This window comes from Pelophylax lessonae (assembly GCF_965119305.1).
Source record: "Pelophylax lessonae genome assembly, chromosome: 11".
Lineage (NCBI taxonomy): Eukaryota > Metazoa > Chordata > Amphibia > Anura > Ranidae > Pelophylax > Pelophylax lessonae.
Genome location: NC_138778.1, coordinates 148,157,936 through 148,181,640, shown reverse-complemented (window position 1 = coordinate 148,181,640; position 23,705 = coordinate 148,157,936).

Genomic DNA, 23,705 nt, shown 5'->3' with positions numbered 1-23,705 from the left:
CTTAAGTGGTTAACTGTCATTATTTTATTCTACAGGGCCACTTCTTCTAGAAAATATATAAAATTGGGGAGTTTAAAGTGATTTTCTAGCAAAAAGTGCAGATTTTAACAAATTTTTAAAAACTGCCCTGATAGACAAATGAGCTATATATTATTAAATTATGATTGATTTTTATTATTTTAAATTTTCACTCTCAGGTATAATTGTTTTAGTATAATTGTGGTAATCTATGGTTATTAAATGGTTACATTCTTGTAACATTTTTTTTCTTCTACCTACTTAGTTTCAATATGAAACCCTAGTTTCATTCTCACAATATTTCTCTTCTCCCTTTATGCTTTGATAGGGTCAATAGATTGAATGTCCCTCTTTATTTGTTAATTCATAAGAATACAGTGAGGGATAAAAGTATTTGATCCCCTGCTGATTTTGTATGTTACCCACTGACAAAGAAATGATCAGTCTATAATTTTAATGGTAGGTTTATTTTAACAGTGAGAGACAGAATAACAACAAAAATATCCAGAAAAACAAATTTAAAAAAAGTTATAAATTCATTTCCATGTTAATGAATGAAATAAGTATTTGATCCTGTATCAATCAGCAGGATTTCTGGCTCCCAGGTGTCTTCAATACAGGTAAGGAGCTGAGATTAGGAGCACTCTCTTAAAGGGAGTGCTCCTAATCTCAGCTTGTTACCTGTATAAAAGACACCTGTCCACAGAAGCAGTTAATCAATCAGATTCCAATCTCTCCATCATGGCCAAGACCAAAGAGCTGTCCAAGGATGTCAGGGACAAGATTGAAGACCTACACAAGGCTGGAATGGGCTACAAGACCATCGCCAAGCAGCTTGGTGAGAGGGTGAAAACAGTTGGTGCGATTAATAAATGGAAGAAGCACAAAATAACTGTCAATCTCCCTCAGTCTGGGGCTCCATGCAAGGTCTTACCTCTTGGAGTTTCAATGATCATGAGAACGGTGAGGAATCAGCCCAGAACTACACAGGAGAATCTTGTTAATGATCTCAAGGCAGCTGGGATCATAGTCACTAAGAAAACAATTGATAACACACTGCGCCGTGAAGGACTGAAATCCTGCAGTGGCCCACAAGGTCCCCCTGCTGAAAGAAGCACATGTATAGGCTCGTCTGAAGTTTTCTAATGAACATCTGAATGATTCAGGGGAGAACTGGGTGAAAGTGTTTTGGTCAGATGAGACCAAAATCGAGCTCTAAGGCATTAACTCAACTTGCCATGTTTGGAGGAGGAGGAACGCTGCCTATGACCCCAAGAACACCATCCCCACCGTCAAACATGGAGGTGGAAACATTATGCTTCGGGGTGTTTTTCTGCTAAGGGGACAGGACAACTTCCCCGCATTAAAGAGACGATAGACAGGGCCATGTACCATCAAACCTTGGGTGAGGACCTCCTTCCCTCAGCCAGGGCATTGAAAATGGGTTGTGGATGGGTCTTCCAGCATGACAATTTGTTCGAGTTAACAAATGTCAGCTTTGAAACCCCAATGACTTGGAGAGGATCTGCAAAGAGGAGTGGGACAAAATCCCTCCTGAGATGTGTGCAAACCTGGTGGTCAACTACAAGAAACATCCGACCTCTGTGATTGCCAACAAGGGTTTTGCCACCAAGTGCTAAGCCATGTTTTGCGAAGGAGTCAAATACTTATTTCACTCATTAAAATGCAAATCACTTTATAACTTTTTTGAAATGTGTTTTTTTGGATATTTTTGTTGGTATTCTGTCTCTCGCTGTTAAAATAAACCTACCATTAAAATTATAGACTGAGTATTTCTCTGTCAGGGGCCAATTGTACAAAATCAGCAGGGGATCAAATACTTTTTTCTCTTACTGTATATGAGTATATCTCGTTTTTATTGTAGTTTTATACTAGTTGTTATGATTCTACTATTGGTATTGAAGTATTTCCTTCCTGCCATATACTGCAGATTGTGGGATCATAATATGTGCATTGACCTGATAACAGAAGGCAAAGCCCAGCTGCTGAGTCAGTAACATGACCCAGCACCTCATTTAAGCGTGATCTAGTATAACAGAGGTTGAATCTGCATTGAGCCGTCCTGATCAGACTGGTCTTGATTACATCACACCAAGGTCTCTAAAGAATTTGTACAAAAATGTATGTTCTGTGCAGCAATGTACTGTGTTTCCTTTTCAATTACTCAGATGAGCAAGCTTTATTGTATCCTTGTGCTTGGTGAATTGAAGGATGATGCTCTTGGGGGTTTCCCATGTTCTCATTTCTCTACAATAGCCTTGGACTATTGACTAGTATAGTGGTGGCCCATAATAATATCATGGTTGAAATGATCATACCATACTAGGTAATTAGTGTTGGGTAAAAGTGTTTGATTTCACTTTTAGATAATGTTTGTTAAAATTGTCCTGTAGGTGAAATGCATTGGGGTCAATGGAAAAGGCTAAATTATGGTGGTTTAAGGTAGTTTTTAGCGCTCATTCCAGTGCTGTATTTTGGCCTAGGCCAACAAGGCCCAGGCCTAGGGCGGCACTTTGCAGGGGGGCAGCAAAAAAGCCACCCCCTGCACCTGAGACTCTATTGGCCACTGGTTGCTAGAGCCACCCCTTTCACCCCCTCTCTCTCTCTCCCACCCTCTCCCTCTCTCTTTCTCTCCCATCCCCCCTCTCTCTCATCCCTCTCTCTCTCTCATCCCCCCTCTCTCTCTCTCCCCCTCCCTCTCTCACACCTCTCTCTTTCCCTCTCACCCCCCTCTCTCTCTCTCTCTCACCCCTCCTCTCTCTCTCTCTCTCTCACCCCCCTCTCTCATCCCCCCTCTCTCTCAACACCCCCCATTCTCATCCCCCCTCTCCCCCTCCTCTCTCACCCCCCCTCTCTCTTTCACCCCCCCTCTCTCTCTCTCTCATCCCCCTCTCTCTCTTTCATCCCCCCTCTCTCTCTCTCCCTCCCTCTCTCCCTCACCCACCCCCCCTCTCTCTTTTCCACCCCCCTCGTGGGATCTCAGGGGTTCATGCTGGGACTTGTAGTCCTTCAATTTTGGAGGGAGTCACATCCGTTAAAAAAGAATTGGGGCAAATTTACATGGGGGGGGGGGGGCACCCAATTTTAGTCTTGCCTAGGGCAGCACAAAACCAAAATACACCACTGGCTCATTCAAATGTTTGACTTGCATATTTTACCACACATTACTGCAACACAAGGTGGTGTGTTGCTGTGCTATTGCTTCTGAACAGCACTCCAATAAACTGTTACAGGAGAGGGCAATAGGCTCATCCTGCAGGGAGCCACAATGCACATGCCATGCATTACATTGTATTTAACAATAATAAAAAGCATCAGGTGATATTTTTCATATGTTTAAAAGACAAATGCTCTTTAAGACATAAATCACCCTTTTGCCCTGACCTAAATTGTCCCACCCTACCCCTCCAGTAGGCAGGTGTTCCTACCATTTCTTCTGTTTGCTCTGAGCCCTCATGATTCCGGTACCCAGCAGATAGTGGAATGGACTGGAGGCAGTTTTATTGTAGTGTATGCAGGCAAGTTTCTGGCCACTCGAGCTTCCAGGTAGTCAACCAGATGACGCACTTTCAATGGAATTCCTAGAAAGGTATCACTTAGGTGGCTAAAAGGTAGTGATAAATGTCAGGGGATGGTGTTGCAGCACCAGGAGAGTTAATGTATGCCGGAGGTGGCACAAAAGGATGGACTAATTGAACTAAACAATTGAGGGGTATACATCCACTCTTTCCCTTTGGGGACACCCAGTATGCATAGAAGCCTATTTGGTGGTGACCTTCTTCAGTATGCACTGAGTGGAGTCAGTCAAGAGTGCAGCTGCTCCTGAGCAGGGCACCAGTGCCACTATGGTAACTGATGGAATAGTACGTATAGGTTCCCTCTCCACTTGGAAGTGTGTAATGATGGAGGGGTTCTCGTTGTGAAGTTTCCCTTTTGCCCACCCTTTTTCCCTTCTCAGGATTCCTCAGGGTGCTGGGTCTTGCTCAATAGGGCTCCCATGACAGATTTGTGTATTGGTCCTCAATACAGTCTGGTGTGTTTTTTATTTATGCTGGTTTGGAGCTCTTTTGTCTTATGTTTTGCAGGCCAAAAACTCAGGACAAAGGGAAAGACAAACCCAGGATATGGTGTGGAAACAAGGAAGAGGTATGGAGCCAAGCTGTTATGTCAGTACTACATAGACAGGCTGGGATCATAAATGGCTTTGCTAGTCAGAGATCATTCAAGTGGAAGATGGATCCAAATGAATATAGCTGCAACTTATGACTCCGCATGTAGGACATGTTTTCTGATAATCACAGCATGCTCTGCCAGGTCTCTATCCATGTCCCAGTACTTCAGCAGGGCAGATCTATGGAGCTGTCACATTGTCAAGTTTTAGGTCCATCCTTAAGCACTGCAGAATTGAAGCCCTCTTTGGGTAAAATCATCAAGCCTTCAGAAGAAAAGTGCTTAAGGCAGCAGTCCTACCCTAGGGAACATCTTGCTATTCTGTCTAGTGAACCATCTTGGAGGATGATCCATCAAAACCTGATAACTCCTCTTCCAGGAAACCTGGTAGAGTTCATTCTCTTGATTTATTTAATTCTTATGCTAGGTACACACAGGGAGTTTCTTTTGTTTAACCCAGCAGGCTGAACAAGAAAAAAAACTGAGAGGTCACCATACTAAGTGTTGTTTCGGCCCATGTGTATCAACCTTTAGTTACTGTGCAGTTATTTTGCTACTACAGAGGTTGCTGGCTCCCAGTAGCCCTTTTAAATGCTCTAGTTTTCTGTTTCCTACAGGTGGGTGGAGAAATCCCCCCCCCCCCCCCCCAATCAACTAAAAGGAGTTATCCCATAACAATTCAAGTTTTTTTTACTTTTTTTTACTTTTTTCGGAATTTAACAAAAGGACATCTCATGTATTTCTAATGTGTGCTCTTGGCAAGGCTTTCTAAAAAATGTGCCACATCCCTGGTTGATAAGCCAAAAAATGTGTGGATTCCCCTAGGGTGGGATTTTTTAGGCACAGCAAAAGAAATTGTTGGCAAAAAAATAATATTAAGATTTTTGAATTTTATTAGCATACAAAATATACAAAATATATGATAAACATTAAAAACATAGGCAAGCATAAAATATAGTGTCAGAACCAACCACCCAGTCCAAAGCCGATACCCGACGCGTTTCAAAGTCACTGCTTCTTCATCAGGGGTGACATTGGATGGTTTTCTGTTGATATTAGATATAGATATACATGTGATGATAGAACTTCACATTCAGTTTTCATAAATTTATAACAGAAAATAATTGTACAATGTATCATGGATCAAAAAATGTTTGACTCACATGGTTGACTGCACATGGATGATGGATGCTTGCTCAAGTAAGAACAGGATAAATTGGAGCCTGACCGGTGCTGTGAGGCCTTAAAATGAACCCAATGCAGGTAAGTGTTGCCAAGATGGTTAACAGGTAATGCGTTCCCTAGATTCGGAACAGCTGGAGTCCAACTGGCTGAACAGCTCGCCGAGATAGAACCATGCAATGCTAGAGTAAAAGAAAAAGGGAGGAAAAGAACTAGAAGCGTGCTTTTTTCTGACAATAAAAATTCAATCCTTGAGCCTTAAAATACTATTGGCTCATATAGTAATGCCGCTGATAATATAGGCATTGTGGACAATAATGTAGAGACAAATTGGGGCTAAAAGGCTGCAAGGCTAGAAAGATCTAGCTCTGGGTGTTTTCATAAAAAATCTTGATGAAGAAATGTTACTTTTAAGTAGGATTTGATTCAAACAGCAGAGAATATATCCTGCCTTGAAAGAAAATGATCCTCCTCAATGGTGTGCAGCTAAAAGATAATTTGAGAAAAAATATAAATACCCAATATGGGATGGATCATCTTATTGAGAGAAAAGCCCCAGCGCTACATTGTGTCCCAAGTAAGTAACAGAGATATGCAGAAATTATGCAGAGGACGCTTACCTGATACCAGCATGGACAAAAACAAAATGAGGGATGTGTGAACCACCAAGCTCCCGATGGCAGGCTGTGCAATTGGCCGCCGACTGGGGCTTGGTTACATAGTACCTGTACAGGTGGGTAAATTGCATGGATCATTTGCGGCTGGCGTCCGCCGTGGGCTCCCTGGATCGCAGGTGCCGGGCGCGTACTCGTTAGAGACGCACGCGCATCAAGCGCATGACGTCACAAAGCCACGACCGGCCACTTGCGTTCCACCGGCACGGAGAGTATGCTCCGCCCCCGGCGACACACGCAGGTGGAGCTGTGTGGAGCTAGCATTGGAAGCGAGGTGGATAGCTCACAGAGGTGTCAGCAAGAAAAAACCCCGCACAATGAAAGGCGCCCAATAGATGGCGCCTCCTACCATGCCGGGCTGACCGAAAAGAAAAACGCATGCACAGACTGTGCATGAAATGCTAATCACAAGGCCCAACAAATTATGTGGGCAGATGGACAGTAAAATAATACATAAGTGTCTCAGCATATTTTGCGTAAAGGCCAACTTTGCAACGATCAGGGCACCAATACCTGTAAAATAGAGAAACAGCATATATCAGAGGGGAACAAAACAGGCCTAGATGAAATAGAACACAAAAAACAAAAGACAGGTCCAACCATAGGGGGGGCATATAGAACTCCATTTATTTTTCCATGCCCCCTGGATTAAAACCCTCCAAAAAGGGTTTAAAGGAGATTGCCTCGTTGAGGCCTGGGGGCTCGGTGGCCCTCAACGAGTAGATTCATCTCAGCTCCATCTGCAAGAGACGTTTGTTCCAGTCCCTGCCTCTGGAACTGGGATGGATCCGATCCAGGATAAGGAATTTGGGTTTGGGAAATTTACCTGCGTGTACTAAACTTAAATGTCGGCCAAGTGGTAGCTCAGGTTCACAGGCCTTCATGCTCCTGATATGTCGCGCCTCCAAAACTCAAGTTTAGTTTTTCCGACATAAAAACAGCTGCAGTCACAGAGCAGTAGATATACTACCCCGTGAGTGCGGCAGTTGGAGAAATGTCTGGCCCGAAATTTATATCCGTTAGGTAAGGTGGGATTTTTTTGTATGTGCATGTACCTGCAATAGTTGCAAGAACCACACATATACGTACCTTTGTATTTGCAGGGGTCATGTTCCATGTTGCCCTTATATTCACTCTGGACAAGTTTGTCTCTGAGTGCCGGGGCTCATCTAAAGGTAAATTGTGGCACTTGTGGTACATGGGGTCCAAGAGTTGGATCCAGTGCCAACAAGTGCCAATATTTAGTTACAATCTTTCGCAAGTTTAAGTGTTGACCAGAATATTTGGTAATCATTCTGAGGGTGTTGTCCACTTTTTGAGTTTTGGGGAACAACCGTTCATCCCTGTTACTATTAAGGGCCTTCCTATAGCCTCTCTTTAAGAGATTTCTGGAGTAGCCTCTCAATAGGAGTCTGCCGCGTAAATTATTTGCCGCTGTTTGGAAGGTTTGTAGATCTGTACAGTTGTGTCTCAATCGCAGGTACTGACCAAATGGGATTGACCGCACTAAGGGTTCCGGGTGGAAACTGGAGGCGTGGAGGATGGTGTTGCCCGCAGTGGGCTTTCGATATAAGCCACTGCGGAGAACACCATCCTCACCCTTGAATATCTCCACATCAAGGAATGTGATCCTGGTGGGATCCGCACTCATCGTAAATGTAAGATTAAAGTCATTTTTGTTAATCCTATCGAGGCAGTTGTGTAAAAGGTCAAGGTGGCCATCCCAAATAAGGAAAATATCATCTATGTAACGGACCCATGTTTGTATATGGTCAGTGTACATAGCGAGAGACTCATCTGACAAAAAAGACTGCACCCACTCCCCCAGGTACAAATTGGCGTAGGATGGGGCACAACATGTCCCCATCGCTACGCCCTGCACCTGGAGGTAGTGGGAGCCATGAAAAGTAAAGACATTATGAGTCAAAATATAATCTAGAAGGGACAGGATGAATTTGCCATAGGCATCCAATCCCTTCTGACAGGTGATGGTATGTCGTACAGCCGCAATCCCCCTGTCATGGGGGATCGAGCTGTACAATGCCTCAACGTCAATGGCAACCAGCAGTGATTCTTGTGCAATGGTCAAATCATTTATTCTCTCTAAAAAGTGAATTGTATCCTGGGTATAGGAGGGTAGACACATGACAAAAGGTTTTAGAAAAGAATCAATTAATTTACTGGCATTATCAGAAATGGACCCCCGGCCAGAGATTATAGGTCTGCTGGGTGGATGTATGGGATCTTTATGAACTTTGGGGAGTGCATAAAACGTCGGCGTGATGGGAAAAGCCGTGCAAATGTATTCCCAGGTGTTTTTGAGTATGGTGTTGTTAAGATATGCAAGATCAACAAGTTCATAAAATTCTTGATGGTATTTTGAGACGATATCTGTGGTGATTCGTCTATACCAGTTAGAATTTTTAAGAATTTTTAAACACATGTCCACATATTGGGTGTTGTCCATAAGGACAACATTGCCCCCCTTATCTGCCGGTTTAATTACGATAGAATGGTTGTTGGCCAAAGTGTTGATTGCCTGTCTCTGTTCTAATGTAATGTTAGATTCATGAAATGATTGTGTTTTTAGTTTATCAAGATCTTTGGATACTAGTTTTAGGAAGGTATTGATGTTGGAGTTCTGGATTGACCGGCATTTGTCTGACTTTTTTCTCAAGTTAGGGGGTTGGATGGAAGATACAGATTGATACGCGTGGACCCCCGCCAATAGGGAGGGTAAATCCACCCAGTCAATTAAATCGTCATTTTCCTCCAGAAGTGATATCAATGTATCCAAAATAGGGTCTTTAGAAATCTCATGTGATTTATTAGTGCCTTCCTTGTGAAAAAAAAATTTAAAATTTAGCTTGCGAGCAAATAAATGGAGGTCCTTAAAAAACTCAAACTTGTCAAGGTTGGTGCTTGGGCAAAAACTAAGGCCTTTTTGGAGTATGGCAGATTCCTCCTCCGAGAGTGTGTGAGTAGACAGATTAATAATGGAATGGTCCGTGGAAAATGTGTTGGTGTCAGTTGGGTATTTAGGGGTGTAAGTTAAAGGATGGGGGTGAGTTTGAGGGCTTGCTGGTGTAGTATCTCTAAAAAAGAGGGATCGTGTAAATCAATAGTGGAGGACAAAGTAGATGATGGCCCTGTGGGGGCTGTGTTGGCTGTTTGAGAAGTGTGGGAGGAGTGAGGGGACTGTGGTATCGTGTCTACTTGTTGCTGGGGAGTGGGAGGTTTGAAAAGGGAAAGGATCCCCTTGGGGTTTGATTTGAAATTAGATTTTTTTGATGATATTTGTTCTGATGCTGATTCATTATAAAAGGGTCTTTTTGGACGATCTGTGGTTGTAGATTTTTTGTCTTAAACTGGGACAGACTCTGAGAAGAAGACTGTGCAGGCTTTGCAGAATACTCTCTCTTAATAAACAAGTTGTTGTTTTGTTTATTGTTGTCCAATTATAGGCCTTACCCTGCTGGAAGGCATTCCTATCACGGTTAAATTTCTTTTGTTTATTAATGAGAATATTTTTGTTATATAACTCAAGATGTTGTTTGAGCTTTGCCTCTCGTTCCTGAAATGATTTATGTGTTTTTGTTATTTTGGATTTTTTCACATCTAATTTGTTTGATCTAGTTGTATACTCATTGATAAGCAATTTCATCAGAGAGGCAGAACAATCACGTAGAGATTTTTTTTTAATATTTATCATATATTTTGTATATTTTGTATGCTAATAAAATTCAAAAATCTTAATATAATTTTTTTGCCAACAATTTCTTTTGCTGTGCCTAAAAAATCCCACCCTAGGGGAAACAACACATTTTTTGGCTTATCAACCAGGGATGTGGCACATTTTTTAGAAAGCCGTGCCAAGAGCACACATTGGTTTATACCACAGGTAGAAAATACCACTTCCCCGTTCGCTCTTGACAGGATTTCCTAAAATTGCCAGCGGAGGCTCTCACCTCCTGTTGGCAATAACTTCTCCTCTTCTTTCCTTTTGTATGGTTCTCTATAGAGATATATTATTGTCATTTTAAGGATTTAAAGAATTATTGATTTGTTAACAGCATTCAAGGGGTATTAAACATGTCCAACTACACAGGCGACAATTGGGAGACATTAATGTCTAAATACATGAACGATTTTGGCAAAAAGGAATTTATAGATACTGAACTTTTTTCCCTTTTCTTTCAACTTTCAAAATTATTGGAGAAAAAATCGGCCTACTTCTGGCACATTAAATCCTTTAAGGATTATTTGCAGGAGAATATTAATCCTTTTGGATTTAGGATTCAGGTCTTCCCCCTACTGGAGGACGTGAGTCCTACATTAAGTCCAATTGGGAAAAATCTCTACGTGATTGTTCTGCCTCTCTGATGAAATTGCTTATCAATGAGTATACAACTAGATCAAACAAATTAGATGTGGACATCAGTTCACTTTGTGAAAAAATCCAAAATTACAAAACACATAAATCATTTCAGGAACGAGAGGCAAAGCTCAAACAACATCTTGAGTTATATAACAAAAATATTCTCATTAATAAATAAAAGAAATTTAACCGTGATAGGAATACCTTCCAGCAGGGTAAGGCCTATAATTGGACAACAAATAAACAAAACAACAACTTGTTTATTAAGAGTCCATTCACACTGCCGCGACTTGTGAGGCGACTGGTGTGCCCTCAAGTGAGAGCCGTCTTAATTGGCACTACTGAAGTCGCTCCGACTTCAGAAAAGGGTCCTGTACTACTTTGAGGTGACTTGTATCCGACTTGTCCCAATAGACTTCAATGGGAGTAGCCTCCAAGTTGGATCCTTATCTTATTTGAAGCGACTTGTGATCCGACTTTCCATGAAAATGGTCCAGAAGTAGAAAAAAAGATAATTTTTCTTAGAATTTTTAGTAGCACAGGGATGGGGCTCCGCTCCACCTGGGCGTTTTTGTTGCAGGCATCTATTGGGCATTTTTTGGGCTTCTTTGGAGGCAGGCATGACATCTGAACTTCTGTATAGGGGTATCTATACACACACACACATATATATATATATATATATATATATATATATATATACACATACACACATATAGGTGTTAAAGGAGCGGAACCCCATCCCTGCAAATAATTTCATTAGCGCAGGGATGGCGTTCCGCTCCTTTTACACCTATATGTGTGTATGTGTATTGTGTGTATATATACATATATATGTGTGTGTATATATACCCCTACACAGGAGTTCAGATGTTATGCCTGCCTCCAAAGACGCCCAAAAAATGCCACTTTTTAGACCCCCCAGACACTAAATCCAAAAAAAATCTCATTTTTTTTTTTCAATAATTTTTTCAATAATTGGCTCTTTATCAAAAACGACAATTTCTAAGAACTTTTTTTTGTGTGATTGAGCATGACCCAGAACCATCATATTCTGATTGGCCAAATACAAAGTCATACAAAGTCGTCTATGATACAAGTCGCGCTGAAGTCTTGCAAAGTCGCGCTGAAGTCACGCTGAAAGCCGCGCTAACAAGTCGCCCCTTATGAGGCGACTTTCTGGTCGTGGCAGTGTGAATGGAGTCTAAGAGCGAGTATTCTGCAAATCCTGCACAGACTTCTTCTCAGAGTCTGTCCCAGTTTAAGACAAAAAAATCTACAACCACAGATCATCCAAAAAGATCCTTTTATGATGAATCAGCATCAGAACAAATATCATCAAAAAAATCTAATTTCAAATCAAACCCCAAGGGGATCCTTTCCCTTTTCAAATCTCCCACTCCCCAGCAACAAGTAGACACGATACCACAGTCCCCTCACTCCTCCCACACTTCTCAAACAGCCAACACAGCCCCCACAGGGCCATCATCTACTTTGTCCTCCACTATTGATTTACACGATCCCTCTTTTTTAGAGATACTACACCAGCAAACCCTCAAACTCACCCCCACCCTTTAACTTACACCCCTTAATACCCAACTGACACCAACACATTTTCCACGGACCATTCCATTATTAATCTGTCTACTCACACACTCTCGGAGGAGGAATCTGCCATACTCCAAAAAGGCCTTAGTTTTTGCCCAAGCACCAACCTTGACAAGTTTGAGTTTGTTAAGGACCTCCATTTATTTGCTCGCAAGCTAAATTTTAAAATCTTTTTTCACAAGGAAGGCACTAATAAATCACATGAGATTTCTAAAGACCCTATTTTGGATACATTGATATCACTTCTGGAGGAAAATTACGATTTAATTGACCGGGTGGATTTACCCTCCATATAGGCGGGGGTCCACGCGGATCAATCTGTATCTTCCATCCAACCCCCTAACTCGAGAAAAAAGTCAGACAAATGCCCATCAATCCGGAACTCCAACATCAATACCTTCCTAAAACTAGTATCCAAAGATCTTGATAAACTAAAAACACAATCATTTCATGAATCTAACATTACATTAGAACAGAGACAGGAAATCAACACTTTGGCCGACAACCATTCTATTGTAATTAAACCGGCAGATAAGGGGGGCAATGTTGTCCTTATGGACAACACCCAATATGTGGACAAATTCTTAAAAATTCTAACTGGTATAGACGAATCACCACAGATATCGTCTCAAAATACCATCAAGAATTTTATGTCAAGTAAGTAAAAATTGGGGGTGATATATGCGCGTGTCACATGGGTATCCAAGTGGGAGGATTACCTCTAATACGTTGCAGCTGGCATAAGATAAATATGATTGTGAGATTAGGATCAAATCCTATCCCACATGCAGCCAGTTCTAGTATTTTTCACTAAAATAAAAAATAACAATATCACATTACCAATGAGTCGGCGCAAATGGGAAAATCTCAAAGGGGCTCAAACTGAGCTAACCAATATCATAGGTTCAGGTAGGATATAACAGAAATCACTGTGCAATATGTTCCATTGGTTATATTAGGGTAAATTGTATGAAACTAGTACTACATGAACAATAAAAGATATAAGAAGATCAGCAGACTATAACAAAAAACGTGTAAAATCCGAATCCTAAAAGCCAATCCAATTCCTATAACAATTTGTGTATCTGTCTTCAATATAGGTGTTCTAAAATAATTGCTCCAATATATATCTGACTTGTAACAACTCCTACTACACGACCAATAAACAATATAAGAGGATCAGCAGACTGTAGCAGAAAACGTGTATGATGCGAATCCTAAAAGTCAGTCAAATTCCTAAAACCAATTGTGAGTAAGTCTTCAATTTAAAATAACTAATCCCAGTATATATCTGACTTCTATTCAAGGATAAAACCACACTATAAAATAACACAGAGAAATAGCCAGATAATCGCATCAAACGACTAAAATCGCAAGATAAAATAAGCGCTGTATGAGCTAATTACCGAATATTCACAGTTGTCTAAAGTGTAAATCAAAGATGATAAATGTGATAACAAACATAATAAATGAACTATATGAACATGAACATAATAAATGAACTAGATGAAATAGGCGGTGTTAAAATAAATCCATCAGTGCGTGATAATCATAAATATCCATAATGCATAAATAACAAGATGTAGAAAATACACAATCCTAAAAGTGAAATAAATAAATAAATATTCCGTATGCAATAATTAATCCAAGTGCATAAAATCAATCTGGTGCTGTGATCAATAAATAAATAAATATATATATATAAATATATAAATATAAATCTTGTGCAATTAGCAGTCCATGTGCAATAAATAAGATTAGTGCGGTGATAAAATAAAGTTCATCCATGCACAAATAATAAGGTGACAATTAGTGAATCTCTAGAACAATAACGTGGATATCCAGTGCTGTGATCCGGAGTGAGCTGTGATATAATAGGAGCAGTGGCCACTCACCTCACTGCACCTTTTAAGGCGCTTTAAGCTGGTCTCTGACCCTGGGGGGTGAGATGCTGGGCTACTCCGATAGTTTAAGGTGCTCCGACCTCCACTCTCTTATCCACAGCTATCGGTCCCGGATTAGCTCCAACGGTACCAGTGTATTCCAAAAAAGAGAATGATGCCCAATAGTGAAGCATGTATACACTCGCTTTATTATTTAAAATCAGGGAAAAGGAACACTCCCATTTCAATTGAAAAACAATAGGCAGAAACGATAAATGTTGCTGCACTCTTCCGGTATGATTCCTGGGTACTTCTGGCTACGGCCGCCCAACCGGAAGTCAACGTCATCCAATGCCTCCCAACGCGTTGCGTCACAGATCACGTGACTTTCTCAAGGGATGGGCTAAGGGTGATCGTCTCCGCCTTATGTAGCACGGAGGTAACCATGGATATCATCAACACAAGATCTTTAACCCCCTATTCAATTCACATTCATTCTATCTCATATATTGTGACTAATTGAATACAGACATTTAGCACCATCTTGTGACGGTTTTGCAAATGTACTTAAAAGAAGGTACCATAAAGTTCAAGTGAAGTGTACATATGAGATAAATGTAGATCATATATATAAATAACTTAATCTTCATCTGAAAAAAACACTAAATCTACATAAAGTACTATTAGATAGACATAACATACTTAAATAGTGATAACATAAAATCTTCATATATTAAAAAAATTAATAAATCACACAGGTCCTATATGAAATATTAAATATAAATCAATGTATTGAGGAGAAAGCCAGGAGATATATATATAAAGATGGAAAGTGAACCATTCAGGGTGGGGATATACAACTGACTCTTAATAAACAAGTTGTTGTTTTGTTTATTTGTTGTCCAATTATAGGCCTTACCCTTCTGGAAGGCATTCCTATCACGGTTAAATTTCTTTTGTTTATTAATGAGAATATTTTTGTTATATAACTCAAGATGTTGTTTAAACTTTGCCTCTCGTTCCTGAAATGATTTATGTGTTTTGTAATTTTGGATTTTTTCACAAAGTGAACTGATGTCCACATCTAATTTGTTTGATCTAGTTGTATACTCATTGATAAGCAATTTCATTAGAGAGGCAGAACAATCACGTAGAGATTTTTCCCAATTGGACTTAAATATAGGACTCACGTCCTCCAGTAGAGGGAAGACCTGAATCCTAAATCCAAAAGGATTAATATTCTCCTGCAAATAATCCTTAAAGGATTTAATGTGCCAGAAGTAGGCCGGTTTTTTTCTCCAATAATTTTGAAAGTTGAAAGAAAAGGGAAAAAAGTTCAGTATCTATAAATTCCTTTTTGCCAAAATCGTTCATGTATTTAGACATTAAGGTCTCCCAATTGTCACCTGTGTAGTTGGACATGTTTAATACCCCTTGAATGCTGTTAACAAATCAATAATTCTTTAAATCCTTAAAATGACAATAATATATCTCTATAGAGAACCATACAAAAGGAAAGAAGAGGAGAAGTTATTGCCAACAGGAGGTGAGAGCCTCCGCTGGCAATTTTAGGAAATCCTGTCAAGAGCGAACGGGGAAGTGGTATTTTCTACCTGTGGTATAAACCAATGTGTGCTCTTGGCACGGCTTTCTAAAAAATGTGCCACATCCCTGGTTGATAAGCCAAAAAATGTGTTGTTTCCCCTAGGGTGGGATTTTTTAGGCACAGCAAAAGAAATTGTTGGCAAAAAAATAATATTACGATTTTTGAATTTTATTAGCATACAAAATATACAAAATATATCATAAACATTAAAAAAAATCTCTACGTGATTGTTCTGCCTCTCTGATGAAATTGCTTATCAATGAGTATACAACTAGATCAAACAAATTAGATGAGAAAAAATCCAAAATAACAAAAACACATAAATCAAACGAGAGGCAAAGCTCAAACAACAGCTTGAGTTATATAACAAAAATATTCTCATTAATAAACAAAATAATAAAATATAATAATAAAAAAGAAATTTAACCGTGATAGGAATGCCTTCCAGCAGGGTAAGGCCTATAATTGGACAACAAATAAACAAAACAACAACTTGTTTATTAAGAGAGAGTATTCTGCAAATCCTGCACAGTCTTCTTCTCAGAGTCTGTCCCAGTTTAAGACAAAAAATCTACAACCACAGATCGTCCAAAAAGATCCTTTTATAATGAATCAGCATCAGAACAAATATCATCAAAAAAATCTAATTTCAAATCAAACCCCAAGGGGATCCTTTCCCTTTTCAAACCTCCCACTCCCCAGCAACAAGTAGACACGATACCACAGTCCCCTCACTCCTCCCACACTTCTCAAACAGCCAACACAGCCCCCACAGGACCATCATCTACTTTGTCCTCCACTATTGATTTACACGATCCCTCTTTTTTAGAGATACTACACCAGCAAGCCCTCAAACTCACCCCCACCCTTTAACTTACACCCCTAAATACCCAACTGACACCAACACATTTTCCACGGACCATTCCATTATTAATCTGTCTACTCACACACTCTCGGAGGAGGAATCTGCCATACTCCAAAAAGGCCTTAGTTTTTGCCCAAGCACCAACCTTGACAAGTATGAGTTTGTTAAGGACCTCCATTTATTTGCTCGCAAGCTAAATTTTAAAATCTTTTTTCACAAGGAAGGCACTAATAAATCACATGAGATTTCTAAAGACCTTATTTTGGATACATTGATATCACTTCTGGAGGAAAATGACAATTTAATTGACCGGGTGGATTTACCCTCCCTATTGGCGGGGGTCCACGTGGATCAATCTGTATCTTCCATCCACCCCCCTAACTTGAGAAAAAAGTCAGACAAATGCCCGTCAATCCAGAACTCCAACATCAATACCTTCCTAAAACTAGTATCCAAAGATCTTGATAAACCAAAAACACAATAATTTCATGAATCTAACATTACATTAGAACAGAGACAGGAAATCAACACTTTGGCAGACAACAATTCTATCATAATTAAACCGGCAGATAAGGGGGGCAATGTTGTCCTTATGGACAACACCCAATATGTGGACATGTGTTTAAAAATTCTTAAAAATTCTAACTGGTATAGACGAATCACCACAGATATCATCTCAAAATACCATCAAGAATTTTATGAACTTGTTGATCTTGCATATCTTAACAACACCATACTCAAAAACACCTGGGAATACATTTGCACGGCTTTTCCCATCACGCTGACGTTTTATGCACTCCCCAAAGTTCATAAAGATCCCATACATCCACCCAGCAGACCTATCATCTCTGGCCGGGGGTCCATTTCTGATAATGCCAGTAAATTAATTGATTCTTTTCTAAAACCTTTTGTCATGTGTTTACCCTCCTATACCCGGTTTACAATTCACTTTTTAGAGAGAATAAATGATTTGACCATTGCACAAGAATCACTGCTGGTTTCCATTGACGTTGAGGCATTGTACAGCTCGATCCCCCATGACAGGGGGATTGCGGCTGTACGACATCACCTGTCAGAAGGGATTGGATGCCTATGGCGAATTCATCCTGTCCCTTCTAGATTATATTTTGACTCATAATGTCTTTACTTTTCATGTCTCCCACTACCTCCATGTTGTGCCCCATCCTACGCCAATTTGTACCAGGGGGAGTGGGAGCAGTCTTTTTTGTCAGATGAGTCTCTCGCTATGTACACTGACCATATACAAACATGGGTCCGTTTCATAGATGATATTTTCCTTATTTGGGATGGCCACCTTGACCTTTTACACAACTGCCTCGATAGGATTAACAAAAATGACTTTAATCTTACATTTACGATGAGTGCAGATCCCACCAGGATCACATTCCTTGCTGTGGAGATATTTAATGGTGGGGATGGTGTTCTCCGCAGTGGCTTATATCGAAAGCCCACTGCGGGCAACACCATCCTCCACGCCTCCAGTTTCCACCCAGAACCCTTAGTGCGGTCAATCCCGTTTGGTCAGTACCTGCGATTAAGTCGCAACTGTACAGATCTACAAACCTTCCAAACAGCGGCAAATAATTTACGCGACAGACTCCTATTGAGAGGCTACTCCAGAAATCTCTTAAAGAGAGTCTAAAGGAAGGCCCTTAATAGTAACAGGGATGAACTGTTGGTCCCCAAAACTCGAAAAGTGGACAACACCCTCAGAATTATTACCAAATATTCTGATCAACACTTAAACTTGCGAAAGATTGTAACTAAATATTGGCACTTGTTGGCACTGGATCCAACTCTTGGACCCATGTACCACAAGTGCCACAATTTACCTTTAGACGAGCCCCGGCACTCAGAGACAAACTTGTCCAGAGTGAATTTAAGGGCAATACGGAACATGACCCCTGCAAATACAAAGGTACGTATATGTGTGGTTCTTGCAACTATTGCAGGTACATGCACATACAAAAAAATCACACCTTACCTAACGGATATAAATTTCGGGCCAGACATTTCGCCAACTGCCGCACTCACGGGGTAGTATATCTACTGCTCTGTGACTGCAGCTGTTTTTATGTCGGAAAAACTAAACTTGAGTTTTGGAGGCGTGACATATCAGGAGCATGAAGGCCTGTGAACCTGAGCTACCACTTGGCCGACATGTAAGTTTAATACACGCAGGTAAATTTCCCAAACCCAAATTCCTTATCCTGGATCGGATCCATCCCAGTTCCAGAGGCGGGGACTGGAACAAACGTCTCTTGCAGATGGAGCTGAGATGGATCTACTCGTTGAGGGCCACCGAGCCCCCAGGCCTCAACGAGGCAATCTCCTTTAAACCCTTTTTGGAGGGTTTTAATTCAGGGGGCGTGGAAAAATAAATGGAGTTCTATATGTTCCCCCTATGGTTGGACCTGTCTTTTTTGTTTTTTGTGTTCTATTTCATCTTAGCCTGTTTTGTTCCCCTCTGATATATGCTGTTTCTCTATTTTACAGGTATTGGTGCCCTGACCGTTGCAAAGTTGGCCTTTACGCAAAATATGCTGAGACACTTACGTATTATTTTACTGTCCATCTGCCCACATAATTTGTTGGGCCTTATGATTAGCATTTTGATCAATTATTTTTCGCGTGAAAAAACTTTCTTCATAGTGTGAGAATTCTCCACTCACTTAAACTGATCCCACATAACTCACAAGGTTTTGTTCTGCCACAGACACACAGTCTGTGCATGCGTTTTTCTTTTCGGTCAGCCCGGCACGGTAGGAGGCGCCATCTATTGGGCGCCTTGCATTGTGCGGGGTTTTTTCTTGCTGACACCTCTTTGTGAGCTGCCCACCTCGCTTCCAATGCTAGCTCCACCTGCGTGTGTTGCGGACGGAGCATACTCTCCGTGCCGGTGAAACGCAAGTGGCCGGTCGCGCCGTCATGACGTCACACGCTTGATGCGCGTGCGTCTCTAACGAGGACGCGCCCAGGCCCTGCGATCCAGGGAGCCCACGGCGGACGCCAGCCGCAAATGATCCATGCAATTTACCCCACCTGTACAGGTACTATGTAACCAAGCCCCAGTCGGCGGCCAATTGCACATCCTGCCATCGGGAGCTTGGTGGTTCACACATCCCTCATTTTGTTTTTGTCCATGCTGGTATCAGGTAAGCGTCCTCTGCATAATTTCTGCATATCTCTGTTACTTACTTGGGACACAATGTAGCGCTGGGGCTTTTCTCTCAATAAGATGATCCATCCCATATTGGGCATTTATATTTTTTCTCAAATTATCTTTTAGCTGCATTCCATTGAGGAGGATCTTTTTCTTTCAAGGCAGGATATATTCTCTGCTGTTTGAATCAAATCCTACTTAAAAGTAACATTTCTTCATCAAGATTTTTTATGAAAACACCCAGAGCTAGATCTTTCTAGCCTTGCAGCCTTTTAGCCCCAATTTGTCTCTACATTATTGTCCACAATGCCTATGATATCAGCGGCATTACTATATGAGCCAATAGTATTTTAAGGCTCAAGGATTGAATTTTTATTGCCAGAAAAAAAGCACGCTTCTAGTTCTTTTCCTCCCTTTTTCTTTTACTCTAGCATTGCATGGTTCTATCTCGGCGAGCTGTTCAGCCAATTGGACTCCAGCTGTTCCGAATCTAGGGAACGCATTACCCATTAACCATCTTGGTAACACTTACCTGCATTGGGTTCATTTCAGGCCTCACAACACTGGTCAGGCTCCAATTTATCCTGCTCTTACTTGAGCAAGCATCCATCATCCATGTGCAGTCAACCATGTGAGTCAAACGTTTTTTGATCCATGAAACATTGTACAATTATTTTCTGTTATAAATTTATGAAAACTGAATGTGAAGTTCTATCATCACATGTATATCTATATCTAATATCAACAGAAAACCATCCAAAGTCACCCCTGATGAAGAAGCAGTGACTTTGAAACGCGTTGGGTATCGACTTTGGACTGGGTGGTTGGTTCTGACACTATATTTTATGCTTGCCTATGTTTTTAATGTTTATCATATATTTTGTATATTTTGTATGCTAATAAAATTCAAAAATCTTAATATTATTTTTTTGCCAACAATTTCTTTTGCCTAAAAAATCCCACCCTAGGGGAAACCACACATTTTTTTTCTCATGTATTTCTAGCACCACAGGGAATTAACCACTTCTGGACTGGAAGGTTTTACCCCCTTAATTACCAGGCCATCTTTTGCGGTATGGCACTGCGTTACATTTAACTGACAATTGCATGATCATGTGACGCTGTACCCAAATAAAATTTCTGTCTTTTTTCCCCCCACAAATAGAGCATTCTTTTGGTGGGATTTGATCACCTCTACGTTTTTTATTTTTTACTCTATAAACAAAAAAAGAGCGACAATTTTGAAAAAAAAAATGTTTTTACTTTCTGCTATAAAACACAGCCAAAAACAAAAATGTAAAAATCTAGCAGTGCAGCTAATTTTTGGTAAAAAAAAAATCCCAATAAGCGTATTTTAATTGGTTTGCACAAACGTTATCACGTCTACAAACTAGGGGGAAAGATTTATGTCACTTTTATTTATTTATTTTTTTAGTAATAATGGTAGCGATCTGCGATTTTTAGCAAGACTGCGACATTGCGGCGAACAGATCGGACACCTAGCTGGCTTTTTTGACACTTTTGGGGTGACATTACTACAGTAATCAGTGCTAAAATTATGCACTGTTACTGTACTAATGACACTGGCATGGAAGGGATTAACACCAGGGGCGATCAAGGGGTTAAATGTATGCCTAGGGGGTGTTTTATAACTGTGGGCGGGGGGATGGGCATATGGAATCAACACAGGGACCTGTGATCCTAAATAAGAAGAACACAGGAGCTCTGTGTTCACAAATGACAGAACAGCAGTCTGCCATGTTCACAATGTTCTATCTCCACAGGGAGCGATCGCGGGTGCCCAGCAGCAATCGTGGCCGCTGGCCTTGCAGATCAGCTGCACTGCTAGTGAATGGGCGCGCACCCCCACGATCACTATTGGGAACCTGATGACAGCTGTATCTACAAGCTTTCCCAGCACAGTCCTTTGGTTTGTTGTAATCTAAACTGCCAAATGTTATTGCACACGGATGTACAGTAGATATATAGGTTTTCTCTTTTTCCAATTCTCTTTTTTTTTTTTCAATAAAATTTTTATTGAGTTTTATATCAGAAAACAAGTAATATAGTGATAGCGGGCGCAGCCGCAACATTTAAGCGTGAGGCAACATTATGATGTGCGTTACATTCAGGTAATAGCAGTGAATCTATTCAAATACAAAGGAAAAAAAAAAGAGACAGATAAGTGAGCAATCTAGGCTTGGTGTATGAGTTAACAAATATAAAGCTGATCATTGGGGGGACACCTTGCGCCAATCAATCCAAGGTTTCCAGACACATTCAAAGGGTTTAAAAGAGTTTGGGACTAGATCTTGCTTCCAGTGTCTAGTAATTGTCAGTTTTGCAGCCAATAGAATGAGCATAGCGATTATTCGGTATTCTATAGGGAAGGATTCCACCCCTAAGCCTAATGTGGCTAGCGCTGGATTTGGGGAGACTATGATTCCTGTGACAGAGGAGAGAATCTGAAATATTTTCCGCCAGAAGCTGCGAATATTGTTGCATGACCATAATGTATGTAGTAAAGTGCCTGTTGATCCACAGCCCCTCCAACAGAGGGCAGAAGAGTTGGGGAAAACTTTGGCTAATCTATAGGGGTTTAGGTACCATCTCGTGTTGATTTAAGTGTCAATTCCCAGTAGTTTCTGGAATGTGAGACTGATTGATTTAAACTGATAGCTTTTAGCCATTGGTAGTCAGAGAAAGAGGATTGGAGTTCTGCTTCCCATTTCAGCATGGGAGAGGATTTTGTAAACCTTTTTTTGTCCTTAAGTGCATTATAGATTGTGGAGACACCCTTAAGAATTTGGTTGGGATTGGAAAGGATTTTCCAGACTTTTGAGTTGATTGTGAGTTTAGGGGGTGGGTTTGTAGTCAACAGAGATGTGGGTAGTAACTAAGTAGAACTACTTCACTAATGTACTTAACCACTTGCCTACAGTGCACTTTCACCCCCTTCCTGCCCAGACCGATTTTCAGCTTTCAGCGCTCTCACACTTTGACTGAGAATTACTCAGTCATGCAACACTGTACCCATACAAAAATTGTGTCCTTTTTTTCACACAAATAGAGCTTTCTTTTGATGGTATTTGATCAATACTGGGTTTTTTATTTTTTGTGCTATAAATAAAAAAAGACTGAAAATATTGTGAAAAAACGCATTTTTCTTTGTTTCTGTCATAAAATTTTGCAAATTAGTAATTTTTCTTCACAAATTTTGGCCAAAATTTATACTGCTACTTATCTTTGGTAAAAATAACCCAAGTAAGTGTATATTATTTGGTCTTTGTGAAAGTTATAGAGTCCACAAGCTATGGTGCGAATCATTGAAAATTGATCACACTTGATCACACCTGATGCACTGAAGGCCTATCTCATTTCTTGAGACACTAAAAAGTCAGGAAAGTACAAATACCCCCCAAATGACCCCTTTTTGGAAAGTAGACATTCCAAGGTATTTAATAAGGGGCATGGTGAGTTTTTTGAAGTTGTAATTGTTTCCCACAATGCTTTGCAAAATGAAGATTTTTTTTTTTTTTTTTTACAAATTGCCGTATTAACAGGTTATTTCTCTCACACAGCATATGTATACTTGCAACTACACCCCAAAACACATTCTACTACTCCTCCTGAGTATGGAGATACCACACGTGTGAGACTTTTTCACAGCCTGGCCACATACAGAGGCCTAACATCCAAGTAGCCCCGTCCGGCATTCTAGGAGCACAAATTACACATATAATTTCCTGACAACCTATCGCACTTTTGAAGGCCCTGGAGCACCAGGACAATGGAAACCCCCATAAAATTACCCCATTTTGGAAAGCAAACAGCCCAACGTATAATTTTTGAGGCATAATGAGTCTTTTGAATATGTCATTTTTTTCCACAAGTTTTTGGAAAATGTGAAAAGAAAATGAAAACACATTTTTTTTACACAAAGCTGTCCATTTATGCAATATTTCTAACACATAGCATGTACATAGCAAAAATTGCACCCCAAAATACATTCTGCTATTCCTCCTGAGTATGGCGATACCACATGTGTAACACTTTTTCACAGCCTGGCCACATACATAGGCCTAACATCCAAGTAGCGCTTTACACAAAGTTGTC